Below are 14,151 nucleotides of genomic sequence, written 5' to 3' on the forward strand. Positions count from 1 at the left end.
ACTGCCGCTCGCTGGATATTTTTTGGCATTCCCTGTAAATGCTAGAGATGGTTGTGTGGATAAATCCCAGCAGATTCTGGAATACTCAGAGCAGCCCGCTGGGCTAAAAAAAAAAACAAAAACGCACACACTATGTTCAAAGTCACTTAAAATCACCTTTCTTCCCCAAAGTGATGGTCAAATATGAACTTCAGTAAGTTGTTCAGTTCCACAGCTGTGGATTAAAATGAATCAGCGATTCATTTTCACAAATCTCTCCTCATCAGAGTAGCACTTCATTGCAAAATTATATTCGTTACATTAACAAATGTGTTTCTGGAGAGGGCTTTTTTTCCCCTTCTTCTTCTTCTTTTGGAAGATCTGATGGCAGAGCATGGAAGTGCCTAATTAGGCTGCTGTCCAGGAGGCTACAGCGTGTATGAGAAACGCCCTATCTCTGGCATTTAATCTAAGCCTGTCACATCCACTTTGCCTCTCCCTCAGCCCCCAGAAGTGCTTTGAACGCATGGCTGAGGGGACACCTGAACACGTCGCTGTAATTTTCTCTTTCGCACTGATATCCCTCTAACATGACACTGGCTGATGGTCTCACTGGCTGCCTTGCTTGTGAAATAATGAATCAAGTGCCATATTGTAGTGGAACCAGTGTGTTTGGGTGTGTTGATGCGTGTTCGTTAAATAAAAGGGAACGAGCAGACGCTGCTACAGGTAGGGAGTCACGTATAATTGGACAAACTAAACAATCACTTTGACGCAATATATTTTTAAAATTAATTATGTTTTTTTAAAATGATTTTTCCAAGTGACAGACTTGAAAATTGAACTGTCTTCTATTGATCACAACATATCAATGAGGCATGGAACAAAGGCGACGGAAAACTACCGAGACAAGCGCTGTGTCAAACATGGGGTGCGTCTGACAGGCGGGGAAAAAACAAAACAATTAGGGCTCTCACGAGGTGACAAGACATCCTAGAAACGTATTATTTGTCAAGTCATTCACATGTTTCTTTTTCACTGGTAAGATGGACACCAGAAGGGGCATTGTTGGAACTCTGAAAAAGCAGAGCTGGGATCAGAGGAACACCTCATTCCCCCCCAAAAATCAAAACAAAACGAAATCACAGGGGTTTCAATCCTGGGGAACATTTCAGCTTTGTAAATTTTGATTTTGTCATCACTCCAAAACAAATTTGTGTGCAATCATGGCACTGAAATTAGAAAAATTAGTTTTTTGTTTTGTTTTTTATGAAAAAAAAGAGCTGCAACATCTGCTTCTAGAACAATTTTCCATTTCACTGCAGACAATCCACAATCCTGGCAATGAGCAGTTTTCACTGAAACTAATTTCCCCTCAATAAACAGTCTAGATGAAAAGATACCGCCTGAGGAAAAAGGCAGTACGAATTTTCTTCCGAAACTTTTGTGAACTCCTCGTGGGTAGTAAATGCCATATCTGGCCTTTGAAGTCAATATTTCACTTTGTGCTCAAATTAACTTTGTTTTCAAATTCGCTTGACCCAAAGCAGCCGAAGAAATGTTGACTGTGAGCTCTGGAAAATTACAAGTGGAGAGTGGAAGATTTTTGTTTTGTCACGCGTGTTAAAAAGAAAAGAGCTAGAGATGTTGTCAGGAAATAGTTTTTGTTGTGCTTGGCTTTTAAACCCTCTGAAAACTAAAGTAAATCCTGAGGATATCTGTGAATCCAAGTTAGATTACGAGAACCTTGTTTGTTATTTATTTAGATTTTAGCTGCTGAAATTGATCTCCTAGCCTCATCGGTGTGATGGGGTGTTCCTATCAAGTGTTGACGCAACATTAACTGTTATTGAAAGTTTAGCAGTACTCTTTCATTTATTTCAGTGTTGCGCTACTTGTACATGTGCAGAAAGGCAAAGACAAAACCAGAAAGACAACCATTTGTATGTAAAACACTGCAAAACTGCTCAATAGCGTAGCCCATCCAAATGGGATTTCAAGGTCTTTTAGGTCTGACACTCGCAGCTGACACTTTTATAGCTATGTGATCAAAGCAATAAAAATAACATTATGACTGACAAAAGCTATATTAACAAGAGCAACATGTTGCTTTACCTTTTCAGTGGCGATGTTCACCTTGCAGCATGGCTGCACTATTTGCACTACTGCAAATAAAAAAATCTCAAGGTGTGACAAAGAAATCCCAATCGTACTTTCTTTGCATTAAAAAAGTTTTATTTGTGTAAGGCCTCATGGTTTCCGGAGGTCTACAAGTCCCCCCTGTGACCACTTAAGCTGGCCACTTAGATTTAAAACAAGGAACCTTAAAAAATGTTCTTTTTAAGTCTTAGGATAAACCTGGCTACTAGGTAATATGCTGCAAGTCTGAGGTAGACACCTTCCCCGGGGTTAGGGTTAAGGCCTCATACTAGTTGCAACCATCTGGCACTTACCAGTCACTAAGGAAAAGTGTGTATTCCTGGCTCGTTGGTGAGTGGTTCAATTCACTTTTATTTATATAGCACCAAATCACAACAACAGTTGCCTCACGGTGGTTTATACTGTAATGTTGGAGCTTGATGGAGGCTACTGACAGTCCCTGTCTCATCAATCCGGTCTTTAAATGATGACATGTGAACCCTGTTTCCGGGTCCAAACTACTCTGCGTTTATTAAGGCTGTTGTGTTTTTAACACGTTTTAATGCTTTGTATCTTGTTGTATTTAATCTGAACAAGCCCCTAAAAGCAGTCAGTGATCACTGTCGGCCTCTCTCTGTTTTTATTACCACTGTTTATTTTAAAGCTCGGTTTTTAAAACCTTACAATGTAACTACAGACTTAGACTTAGAACTTTTTGTTATTTTACAGTTGCTTGCACAATGAAATTGTGTAACAAGACCACAAGGTGTGAAAGTAAAAGACAATATACAGAACACTATGTATACCAAGAACACCATGTACACTAGAATATATTAAATCATAAATAAGGGTGGAAGGGCTATGGAAATTGCACATCTGCCAAAATATTGCACAAAAAAAGACATCAACATAATAAATACCAAATAGCAGCAACAGAATACTAATATGATTGTATGGAAGACAACTGCTCAAACTCTGAATTTGCATTAAAAGCTCTGACAGTCCACAGGATGGAGCTGTTCTTTAGTCTGTTGGTTTTGTACCTGATGGATCTGAGCCTTTTTCCAGATGGCAGGATGTTGAATTGATGGTGGTTAGGATGGAGGTGGTCTTTTATAATTGCCCTGGCTCTGGAAAGACATCTAGAGCTGGTAATGCAGTCCACTGCGATGGGTCTGTAGTCATTGAGGGTTTACGGTTGGGGTAGACAACAGTATATACAGGGATAAGTATATTAGTTATTAGCAGTATATTAATGACTAACCTCGTATTGTGGATGGATTATCTCAGTTGTTCTCCTGACTGAAGTTTGTCCGTTTACAACATCCTGCCATGCAATAACATTTGTCCCTAACCATTGGGAACCCTCACGTTAACTTTTATCAAATGGAAAAAAGTTAGCGTTCATCTTCTTGCTTCACTGTGTTTATATTATGCTAACCATAGCCATGTAGCTTGCCACCATGTAGCACATAATTATATACCAGCTAGTCCAACTTCAGTAACCCTACAAACGTCACTGCTGTTTAGTTTTCTGTCTTCATTTATGTTGGAAGTGGTGGCAGAGCTGTACGTTTTAATTTTTTCAGAAATCCCTCTGTCAGAACATGCTATATCATGTTTAGCTGGAAACTACCAAGCTAACTCCCTGCTAACTTCTAACTCATAAATTCTGTTTTCATTGATGCCTGGATGTTAAACTTAATTGTTACACCTGGAAGAGCAGGAATGCTGATCATTTTATTAAAGATGAAAGAAAGAAAGTTTGTAGCTTTCAGTGATGCTGCAGTGTTCGTTTGACTTTGGGACCTGAAGCGGACTGTGGATCCGGAAACGACTAATGACTCGGACTTAAAGACCAGATTGCAAAGAAAGTGGAAAAAATGTGTATTCCCTGTCCACTTGCTAGCATGAAGTTGGTTGCAAACAGGTTACACGGAAAATCTTCTTGTGATTGCTTTCTTAGCTAGTGGGTTGCTGGAGTGTCCCATAATTTACATCGAAGATATCATCATCGACTGTGTGACTGAGGACTTTGCTTGTTCGGCTTTGAATTCTGGGATGAGACACCAGAGCTACTATGCATAACATGTAACTGCAAATTCTCCATGTTTCCACTAGTCCAGAACACAGCACCCTCACTCAAAATTCATAAACTGATTTGGAACAGAGTAAACGAAATACAGTGTGAAAATGTTCCTAAAAACAAGGTTTCCTTCCAGCTCCCCAATAACTGTGCATTTGTTATTACTGTTGCTAATTTGTAGTCTTAAACATGTCGTGATTTTATCAAATTTAATTTATTCACCTCCTTGTAATTAGGGTCATGGCAGAGGCATGTCAGATGTTTTGCTGATTTTATCTTCAACTTTAATAAGCCAAAACCCAAACTATTTGCATGCACCGCGTGTTTCTTCCTCCTTGATAGGTGTATTTAAATCTGTGTTTACTCATTCCAGCCTCATAATCTGTGCTTTCCTTGTTGGGAGTCCAGTGAGACTGCTGCAAACATAAAGCACAACACGTCGCAGAGTCAGTGCAGGCTTCTGCGTGTTCTCCTTCAGGGATCCTGCCTGCCTTTCTCATCTCTGCTCCGCGGCCGCTGACCACATTAACACTCGCAGGTGTAACCTATGGCGAGCCCCAGTTAAGCCCGTCAGCCAGCTGCCACCACGGTGAATGCTGTCTCAGTGGTGCTGGGCTTTAATAGATGATAATCACAGCAGGACGTAGGAGGGCACATCAACACGATTTTAATAGCTTCAGATGGATGTGTCTGTCTGTACAGCAGGACGAGGAAAAGAGACAGCGACATAAGCACCTACTCACTCTGACTCTGAGGTGACCTTCTCCATAGAGACAGGGAAATGTCATCTCAATTAGGCCAATCACATGCTCTGTTTCTGTCACGGCTGGCCCAAGGAACGCTCTGAGGAGTTTTGACAGCTGGATGCTAAGAGCTCAAATTGCTCCATTAGAAACATTTTGATTTGAAGCCTATATAAATATAAAAGTGATCCCTGATGTCACAGGTTAAATATACCGGCTTTGTAAGTGGCTGGCTGCAGCACGCTCCCATTCATCCCGTCTATAGGTGGTCCCGTTTATTTACGTCTGGAGGGAGGCTTTAAAATGAGGCGATTGCAAATAAACTGAAACTCTAAGTGCATGTATTTAAACATGTTTAAAAAAACTAGTGTAGGCCAAGAGAGGGAGGAAGAAAAAATTAATCTCTGCATGTGACACCAACCGGCAAGAGAGACTTTCATTTAAATCATTCAGGTGCCCTGTCATTGCATTTCTAATTTTAGTTTTAATCAGCGAGCTGATATATCTGCATTGTTAAATCAGAAACTTCATATACCTGTTAAGCCGGATCGTTAATCAAGTGGTAATCATTCCAATATTCATTTTCTCCCTGGCATGAAAAAAGCCTCCCAGATACTTAGATATGTACACATGAGCACACGCGCGCGCACACGCACGCGCTCGCTTTTCCTCTCTCGCTAACACAAACATACACAGAGATGCGCTCACTCAAATCAGAGCTTTTCACCCTCACATGGCCTATTAAACAACACGTAATGGTGACCTTGGTTTCGCATAGAATATGAAATAAGCCGGGCTATTATTTCATTAATGCAGAGAACGTGTAGCCCTTCAAGCACTTTAGTTTCTGCCTTAACATTTAACCGTTCTTTATTGCTTGCTGACTAGGCTCAAGACAGCAAGGTCAATTACCAAGGGTTCCCCTCAGAAGGTGCTTTACCCGCCTCATCATTTTTCATACAGTCTTCAAAAAGTGACCATAACGACCCCTGTAAACGCCAGGCGGAGGGATCAAAGAGCTCATCGCTTGTTTTGATACTACTGTTTTGTGATTTTTATTTATTTATTTTTATTATTTTTGGCCAGAGCTGGGGAATAAAAATAAGCAGGGAGAGTGCTGTAAAAAGGTTTAACATCTTAGCGTGTGACTTGAACAAAGGGTCACTACATGAAAAATGTTATAGACCATGTTATTTAAGGCTTCGGAGAAGAATAGCAGCTTCCCCCTCAAGCAACATTTGAGAGAGACTAGGAGCTGTGTCTGCAGCTGGCACTGCAGTTTAAGTGCGTCCAGAGCAGAGGATTGTAAACAGCAAACACCCATGAAATTATTTGTATAGCCCCCGCCCCCCGTCTTAATGACACCGGGCGACACATCACTAATCCACCCTCTTCTCACCACCTCTCTCAAAATGCGTGCACGCGCACACAGGAACGTCACACACAAGTTGCCTCTTAAATTTCTCACCTTGCACCATCTAAAGTAATCACACGGGGCAATGCATGACACACTCCCCCCAACACCCCTTTGGCCTCACACCCCCGTACTGACAGAACCTTAATCAAAGGTCACACCAGAGAGAGGGAGGGGAAAGAAATGCACCGCTCTAATTGTTACATGCCTAATTTAGTAGAACATTGCATAAGCTTTGGGCTGTTGTCTGCCATTGATTTATGTTATTGTAGCCCTATTGACTTTCACAACAGTATTCAGTGAGCTATTCCCTTCTAATGTTTACTACACTGGATCTGGCTATTACATCATAGACAATAAATTAGACGGCACTGTACCTACATGATAGGAGATATTGCAAGATAAAAATGTTTGTCTCACTGGAAGCAGAACTGCCAGAGCCCCCATGCCTATGCCGCTGTAATGTAATGGTTCCAAAAAGGAATGATATTAGACGAATTTTTCATCTATTGTCCTCAGACAACTACATCTGGCTCCTGCCACCCTACCCCAAGGCATTTGCTACACGAATTTGAAAAGCACACTCAGCTGACGGTTGCTTTTTTCCCCTTTTCTTCTTCCTGCTTGCAAATGCCCCATAGACCCTGGAAACTAATTAACTGGACATTTACTTCTGTCGAGAGCCAGCGACTAAATGCCCAAAGTTCAGCTTCTCCGAACTCAAAAAGAAATCAGTCTTAAGCTGCCGTTAACAAAAATGTCACTTATGAAAAGCAAGGGTTTAATATGCGTCTCTGCTCACATTTAAATGCGCACCATTCACAGCTTGCTACAACTTAATGGACTTTTAAGTAAAGAGAAGGCTTTACACAAAAAAAGACTGCACGCAATCCTTGAATTTTAATGTTTATTTTTCACGGGTGGTCTTGAAACACTCCTAAAATTTCCCATTTCTCTCTCTTGCTCTTTTTTGTTTGCTTTTGATGGGAGCCGCTGATTATTTTGCACATTTTCATTTGAACTTAACGAGGTCAGATGTGCACGCGAGGCTCGACGATGCTGCGAGGAAGATGGAGGTGAGGATGAATGATGCAGGATATTGACTAAGATGCAACTTCCTGAATGAAAATAAATAAATAAATGCCGCACTATTGATTTACTATTTAAGATTCCCATCGAACTTAACGCTTCCTACCTTGACACTAAAAGGGTGAGGACTTGGAAAATAGATGGAAATCCACTCAGGCTGAGTTCTGCCAGGTGGAAGCGCTATTCAATGCAGCATCTCAAACACAAATAGCTCGCTTTGACAGCGCTAAACATAACCCTCCACTCCCCCACCACCGCCACCCGCCCTGTTCAACACCCAATGACAAACATCCCTGGAGTCGAGCTTGTTGGCCCTGACTTCACCTGCTGTTGTTCTGATTGTGTTTGAGCAGGCCGCAGTGTTAGCTCAGCCTCTCACAACCCACTGAGAGCTACATCCTGTCTTACAGGATGCGGAAACGTTTCTTTATCCTCCTCTTGAACTTTATGTTACATTTGTATGACTAACAAATATCCATTTTTGCAGAAAGCTCCCCACCCCACTCTAAACATGAATTGTGAAAGCAGCTCGGCAGCAGATCTGCACAATGAAGTCTCCCCCCGGTAATTTGCCTCGGGCTCCATGTGGTTTCAATCACTGTCAATCATTTAGTTTAATGCACTTCGGAAGACTGAGAAGGACCCGTGTCACCGCTCCGAGCTTCGCAGCCTCCTACTTCTTCTCTGAGCCGAAAGATAAAAAACAACAAACATGCACTCTAAATTGGTTCCTCTGAATATAATTACTATTCTCCGGGTAAATCCCCAACCACGCCCCCCCTTTCCTTTTCCCCCCCTCTTCCATCTTTGCTCTCTTCAGATGTGCTCATTTGAATAGGAAGCAGGAATCATGTCCCTTTAATATATGATGTGTTTTCTTTCTTGGACAGTATTATGGAGCCCTTACACAATAGTTGTAGGAATAAAAACGTCACTGAACATAACGCCCCGATATACTGTAGGACCGTAGACACTGACTATGCTAATGAACGCTCCGTGCAGCCTCATTATGAGCCGTGGAGAGAGCTCGTTTTTCTTGGCTATTTTCCCAATGAAGTATTGCTTGAGGTGGGGAAATGGGCAGAGGTCTATGGTGTGTGGATTGTAAAAGAAGGGAAAAAAAAGAAATAGGGTAAATGAAGAGAGAGCGATCGTTAGTTGGTTTGATTTATATATATATTAAAGGTCGAAGTGTGTGTGCGTGTTTCGTGCATGCGTTGGCTATTTCGGTTTACCAGCTCTTGACAAATGAACAGCAAATTAGTTGTCTGTGGGCATTTTATGGACGTAATTATGGCTTGAGTTTCCCCGCCACTCCAGGGACCTCACGTGGTTTAAACTTAATTCCCATTCAGTTCAGAAGTGGGAAAATAGACATCCTGTGTATCCCTTTTATTTTTTCTTTAATGTGATGCACATGGCTAATAAATTAGATGAGTGAGTATAACAATTTTATGCACAACTTTTCCATTTTTTTTAATGTAATAAGCTCAGGGTCCTGAGACAAAAACTGAGCACGCCAATTAAGACACTAGTTTCCCATCTTCTCCCTCTCTTCATCTTCTTCTGTTTTTGTTTTTTTTTTGGCTTTTTGCTACAGCCTCTTCTTCTCTCCTGATTATTTCTGATGCTGCAATCTCCTAGTCCTACCCCCCATTCCCCGTCAGCATCTCAACCTCGTAATTAGCCGGCATTAATTAGATGCACTGGCATAATTGTTAATCATTGGTTACGCTGGAAACATCTTGGAGAATGAACAGAATGCCAAGTAAGGCACAAGGAGAAAAAAGGGAAAAAGGAAACACAACTTTGTAGCAGTGAGAGTGGGAAAGATAGACAGAGAGGTGGAAGATTGTGTGTAGATGGGAAAGTCTCAAAGAAAATGTAATCCAATGTGACTAATTCCCCAAGACCTCAGTTTCCCTACTTAAGCCCGTGGAGATGGCAGCAGCAGTGAGATGAGGTTGGCAATTCATTAATGGATCTGACTCCTGATATTATTACTGCACGCACTCCAGAGGATGGTTTTGAGAGTTAAAACAAAGCTCGAAACCAAGCTAAGTCGTGGATTATAAACACTCATAAAGGCCACGGCGACGGATCGCTAAACTAGAAAGTCATGGGGATAGTTTGCTTATGGAGTCCCCTCGGCTCGCGGGCGCTGACTGCACCACTGCCTGTCCATCTCCGATTACCGTCTAATCGAATTCAGCCTCATGTCTGGCTGCTCCCGTGGGTCTGCTCTCGCGGTCGACTTCTGTGATAAAACATAAAAACAAGACACCGCCATTTCATTGTGGAACGAGTCAAAGGGGACGTCGGAGACCTGCATCGCCTCTCTTTAGTTATCTGTCTTTCTTTTGCTCCTGTTTATGTGCTTGTTTGCATTTTCCTCTCTGCGTTTGTCTCCTCCTCGCCCCGTCTGCCAGTGTGTTGAGGACGGCGGCAGAGTTTGGAAGTAGTCGACTGAGCTTTGGCTGTGTCATCAGGAGTCAGGCCGGCATCTTGCAGAGGTTACGTGGCTCATTCTTTATTCTCAGTGTCAACTGCCCGTAAATGTTTATAGCTTTGTGGTAAGACCTCAGCTATTCAAATTATCTTGTCACAATGCATCCCTGAGCAGGAATAAAGCCCTCCTTTATGGGAAACTGTAAACAGTCGCTGTGCGCTTCATGGGGAACAATACCCATTTATAAGAGTCCAACAGAGGCCATGTCCAAAGGGGACAGTAAACTTTTCTCTGTGTTTTTTTCTTCCTGCAGCTTTCCCTTTTCTTCCTCCCTCCTCTGTTTTTTCCTGCCTTTTTCACCCTCCTTTCCCAGGGCTTGGCTGAGATCAGGCCGGGCTTTAATGAGAGCTGCTGCCTCAGTCTGAGCCCTCCTCTCTATGCAGCTCCATGAGCCTCGTAATCCGCCATCGATCCTTCCGTGAGTTGTTGCTGTCAGCTTTCTGAAATAACAGAAAGAAAAACAAAACGCCATTCCAATTAGTCCAGGTTATAATTGGGTATTATTACAGTGCTGGAGCAGGACTTGGCAGAGCGAGACACATGTCATCGTCCCCCTTCGCACCCCACCCCTCGCAGCAAAGCCCCTCCGAGAGGTCGGGAGTGACACGGTGCCCTTCTTGCCAGCCCACAACCTGACCTTCTTGCCAGCTCATATCCAAAAGCAGAAAAGCTCTCGCTGCCACAGCTCACGACACAGAGCCAAGTAAGCACTCCATTTAAATGTGACTGTAATCCTAATTACACACAGACAACCGTTCGGTAAGAGATTGCTTCCTTGCTTTTATATAAACGTGTACCTCCAAAGAAATGGACTTTGCTTGGCAGAATGTCTGCTGACTTGCTCAAAAAAGCTCAAGGACAGTGGAGGAAGATAACCACTCCAAGGAGGAGCAGTGTTACAATATGCCTCTCAAAGCTTTTGTCCCATCAGTCTGTCTCACCTTTGAGTAACACCTTTGTCGCCAGACAACTTCTGATTCTTTGCTCTGCCTTCACGGTGCTGAGGTTGTACAATGGAGTGAATCTGAATAACAAAGAGGAGCAGTTAACGAATGAACCTCACATTCATTTTCCTCGGATAATAGCCGCGCAGCCTAATATGTGGTATCATTCATTTGTTAGGCTTTTTTCTACAATAAACGCTAGTGAATCCTGGTCGGTGCTGCTATTTTAAAAAAAAGGACCGTTTATCACCCCCGAAAAATATGAGAAATTAGACAAAATTGTTTCAGCAAAAAATAGGAGTAATTTTGCAAAGTTTGAAACCAAACTGATTTTGCAGTTTGGTTGAATTTCATCTCAGATTCCAGGAAAAATAATCCTTAGAATAGTTGAATTACTGGACGAAGCCAGAAAAAACAAACGCGCGGCCTTCCAGGATCCAAAGCCAGTGAAAATAAGTAACATTTGGTACAAAAACTCACAAGTGTTAGAGAGGCTTAAATGAGTCTTCACACTCCTCTCTGAAGTGTATTCAGAGAATTGAATTACACCCCTCTGGAGAGACGGAGTGGAGAGAGGAGAGCGTGGGGGGGGGGGCAAGAGACAGAGACGGAAAAAAATGGAGACACTGAGCGAAATTGGAGTTTGCTTTGCGTTGTGTGGCTAACAATGTAGAAATACAGTTTTCTGGCACTGAAAAGAGCAAACACCAGGAGTATCAACTCACAATCGAGCCGAGGCTGGCGGTGTTACTGTACCATGCGTTGCTATGGCAACAGCTAAACCAAGTGATGATGTGAGGTAGCCTGATTGTCACAAACACGGTCACCGAGACCTGGCTGTCAAGCTGCTTGGGTGGGGAGGAAGAGGGGGGTGAAAGCACTCAGCACTTACAGAGGCTGTTCTTTTCCCTCGGTTTACCGTAGCCTTATCCCTCCAACTGCCAAACCCGGCTTCGTGAAGGAAAGGACGACTACTCCACACTTTTATGCCATGTTTGAAGCAACCTGTGTAAATCTGTGTGGGCTGTTTGAAGCGCCTCTGATTTGTAGCATCAGGTCTTCCGAGACTTTGATGTCAGAGAAAGGGGGGGGGGGGGGGTGTAGCGAGTGCAGTGTAGCTGTGCCATTAAAAATAGTTTTCCTGACTTTAATGTGCTGATTAATTATTCTGTGTGAAAAAAGAGCCTTTCTGTTTCCTTCTCAGTAGCTATGGAGCCGCAGACCATGAAGATGTTTAATAAAAAACAAGGGAGCAACTGATGATCTTTGTCCCTGCTGTCCCAGGGGGAGGTAGGCGATGGGCAGCGGCCACCTGCTACTGGGAGCACTGCACTTTACTGGTGCCATGAAAAGACAGAGGCAGCTCTCCACAGGCCAATCAAACTATGCTAACAGCTGGCCAGCTGCCCTCCTCAGCCATGCTCTCTTTCCATCTCTGTCTCTCTGTCTCAGTTTGTCCCTTTCTCTGTGCATCTTTCACTCAACCCCCGCCACAGTCCTTTCTCATCATCCAGTGGCGTGATAGCGCCACAGAGGAGCATCTCCGTCGCTCTACTCCCCTGGCTACAAATATTTACTGTGCTGTCCTGATTTATTCTGGGTTAATTAGTGAAAGTTAAATAGCTATCATAGGCATGATTCTGAAAAAACACAAACTCGGACATGCACGTGCATGCACACATGCATGCTGACAACTGGCTGTCTCACACAAGCTCGACGCCAGCTACTGACCTGCCCTCTAGCCCCCAAAGGCATAATGTGGTTTATTATAGACATGTGAAGACTTAATTAGATGTGTATAATGCATGCCGTCCAGGGACTGCTTGCTGTAGTGCTGTATAAAACCCAGGCTGTGTTTAAAACTGGCTGTGTTAACAGTCTGCATTAGTAAATCTCTTTGTGTTGTGTTAGTGACGAGAGGCAGCTTGGTGATACTGCTTGTGCCTCACTATGACAGACATATGTGGCTTTACTAGCAAAGAGAGGAAGAGTAGTAGGGAACACTTCAGACACATATCTTCTTTTTTTGAATAATTGGCTCTGTATACGGTAAGGAAAACTGAACTGTATGAGAATCTATAAGTAATGAGCGTTATCATAAAACAAATACAACCTGACACACCTTCTGGCTCACTATTTGACAACTCCAGCAGTGACAGCTGGCACATCTGAATATGTGTAGAATCTCTTTCCTTCAATCCCAGCTCACAAAGAAGTTTCTGCATCTCTGGCAAATCATTCGGCCAGGCTCGGTGCCCCTGCCCTGGAGAAAGCCGTAAAGATTAGCCGTTAGATTACAATCTTTACTACAAACAGTCTTTCCGAGGGAGAGCGGGTGAAAGAGCAGGCCAAAGCTGTGCCGATGAGGGAGATTAGCCCAGGCCTAAACAAGAGGAACAAAACAAATCCACTCAAATGAAGAGGCCGATCACACAAAGGGAAGAGGTGGGAGACTGTGTAAAAAATGGAGGGATGTTGTTGACTCTGGGAAATGTTTATGGCTTGCAGTGGGCATAAAACAGAGCTTTTGTGAACAGAAACAAAAAGAGAGGGAATCAATAAATCCATGCAGGTTCACAGTAACACCAGATTCTCTGACATTTGTCACAGACATTATTGGCCTTTTGGACAGCACTATGACCCTGGGTCACATCGCTGACCCTTTGTTCATCTCTGTCATCGGAAATGTGCAGAAGCCACACAAAGTGCAGACTGTCATAGAAACAAATGTTTCCTCTAGGTGTTCTTCCATGTTTTATGTTTTATAGAATTTCCATAAATCCCACGGCAAGACCTAAGCAATCTGTTAGCCTATCTCACTTCTCACTCAGAGCTCGCTATTCTCGCAGCCCCAAGCTCAGTTGTTCCTCCTAAAGTAGGACACAACTCCATTTTGCCACATACAGCCCAGTGTGACCAGTAAAATGGCTGCGTAATAACTTGCCCCCATAATTCCCCCCCCCCCTTCCTTTTAGTATCGAGAAATATGCAATTGCAGTTGTTTTCCTCAGTCAGAAATAATACCATCAGAGAAACTTATCCTCAGCTTGGTTTCGTATGGGTAGGCTCTGCAGTTTCTTTAGGAAATTATATTTACTTCAGAGTAAATAGTGCATTTTGTGCAGCTGGGGATAAATGCACAAACCAGCAGTAAATATTTACAGCACAACACTAGTGTGTGGATTGATCGAGCAACATGTGGCTGTGTATTGTCATTTAATATAGTTTAGATGATATTAGACTTTAGG

At 42.9% G+C, this 14,151-nt stretch overlaps 1 long non-coding RNA gene across 1 annotated transcript; it reads right to left on the bottom strand.

Annotated features, from left to right (window-relative positions):
• Nucleotides 1–8,032: 8,032 nt before the first annotated feature.
• Nucleotides 8,033–13,854, bottom strand: LOC146524288 (uncharacterized). Its single transcript, XR_014869630.1, has 3 exons — nucleotides 13,026–13,854; nucleotides 10,901–10,983; nucleotides 8,033–10,399 (listed from the first exon to the last, which is right to left on the bottom strand). It is a non-coding gene; the product is annotated as an uncharacterized LOC146524288 (long non-coding RNA).
• Nucleotides 13,855–14,151: the final 297 nt, after the last annotated feature.

Source organism: Neolamprologus multifasciatus, chromosome 2 (genome assembly GCF_963576455.1).
Source record: "Neolamprologus multifasciatus chromosome 2, fNeoMul1.2, whole genome shotgun sequence".
Classification (NCBI taxonomy): Eukaryota; Metazoa; Chordata; class Actinopteri; order Cichliformes; family Cichlidae; genus Neolamprologus; species Neolamprologus multifasciatus.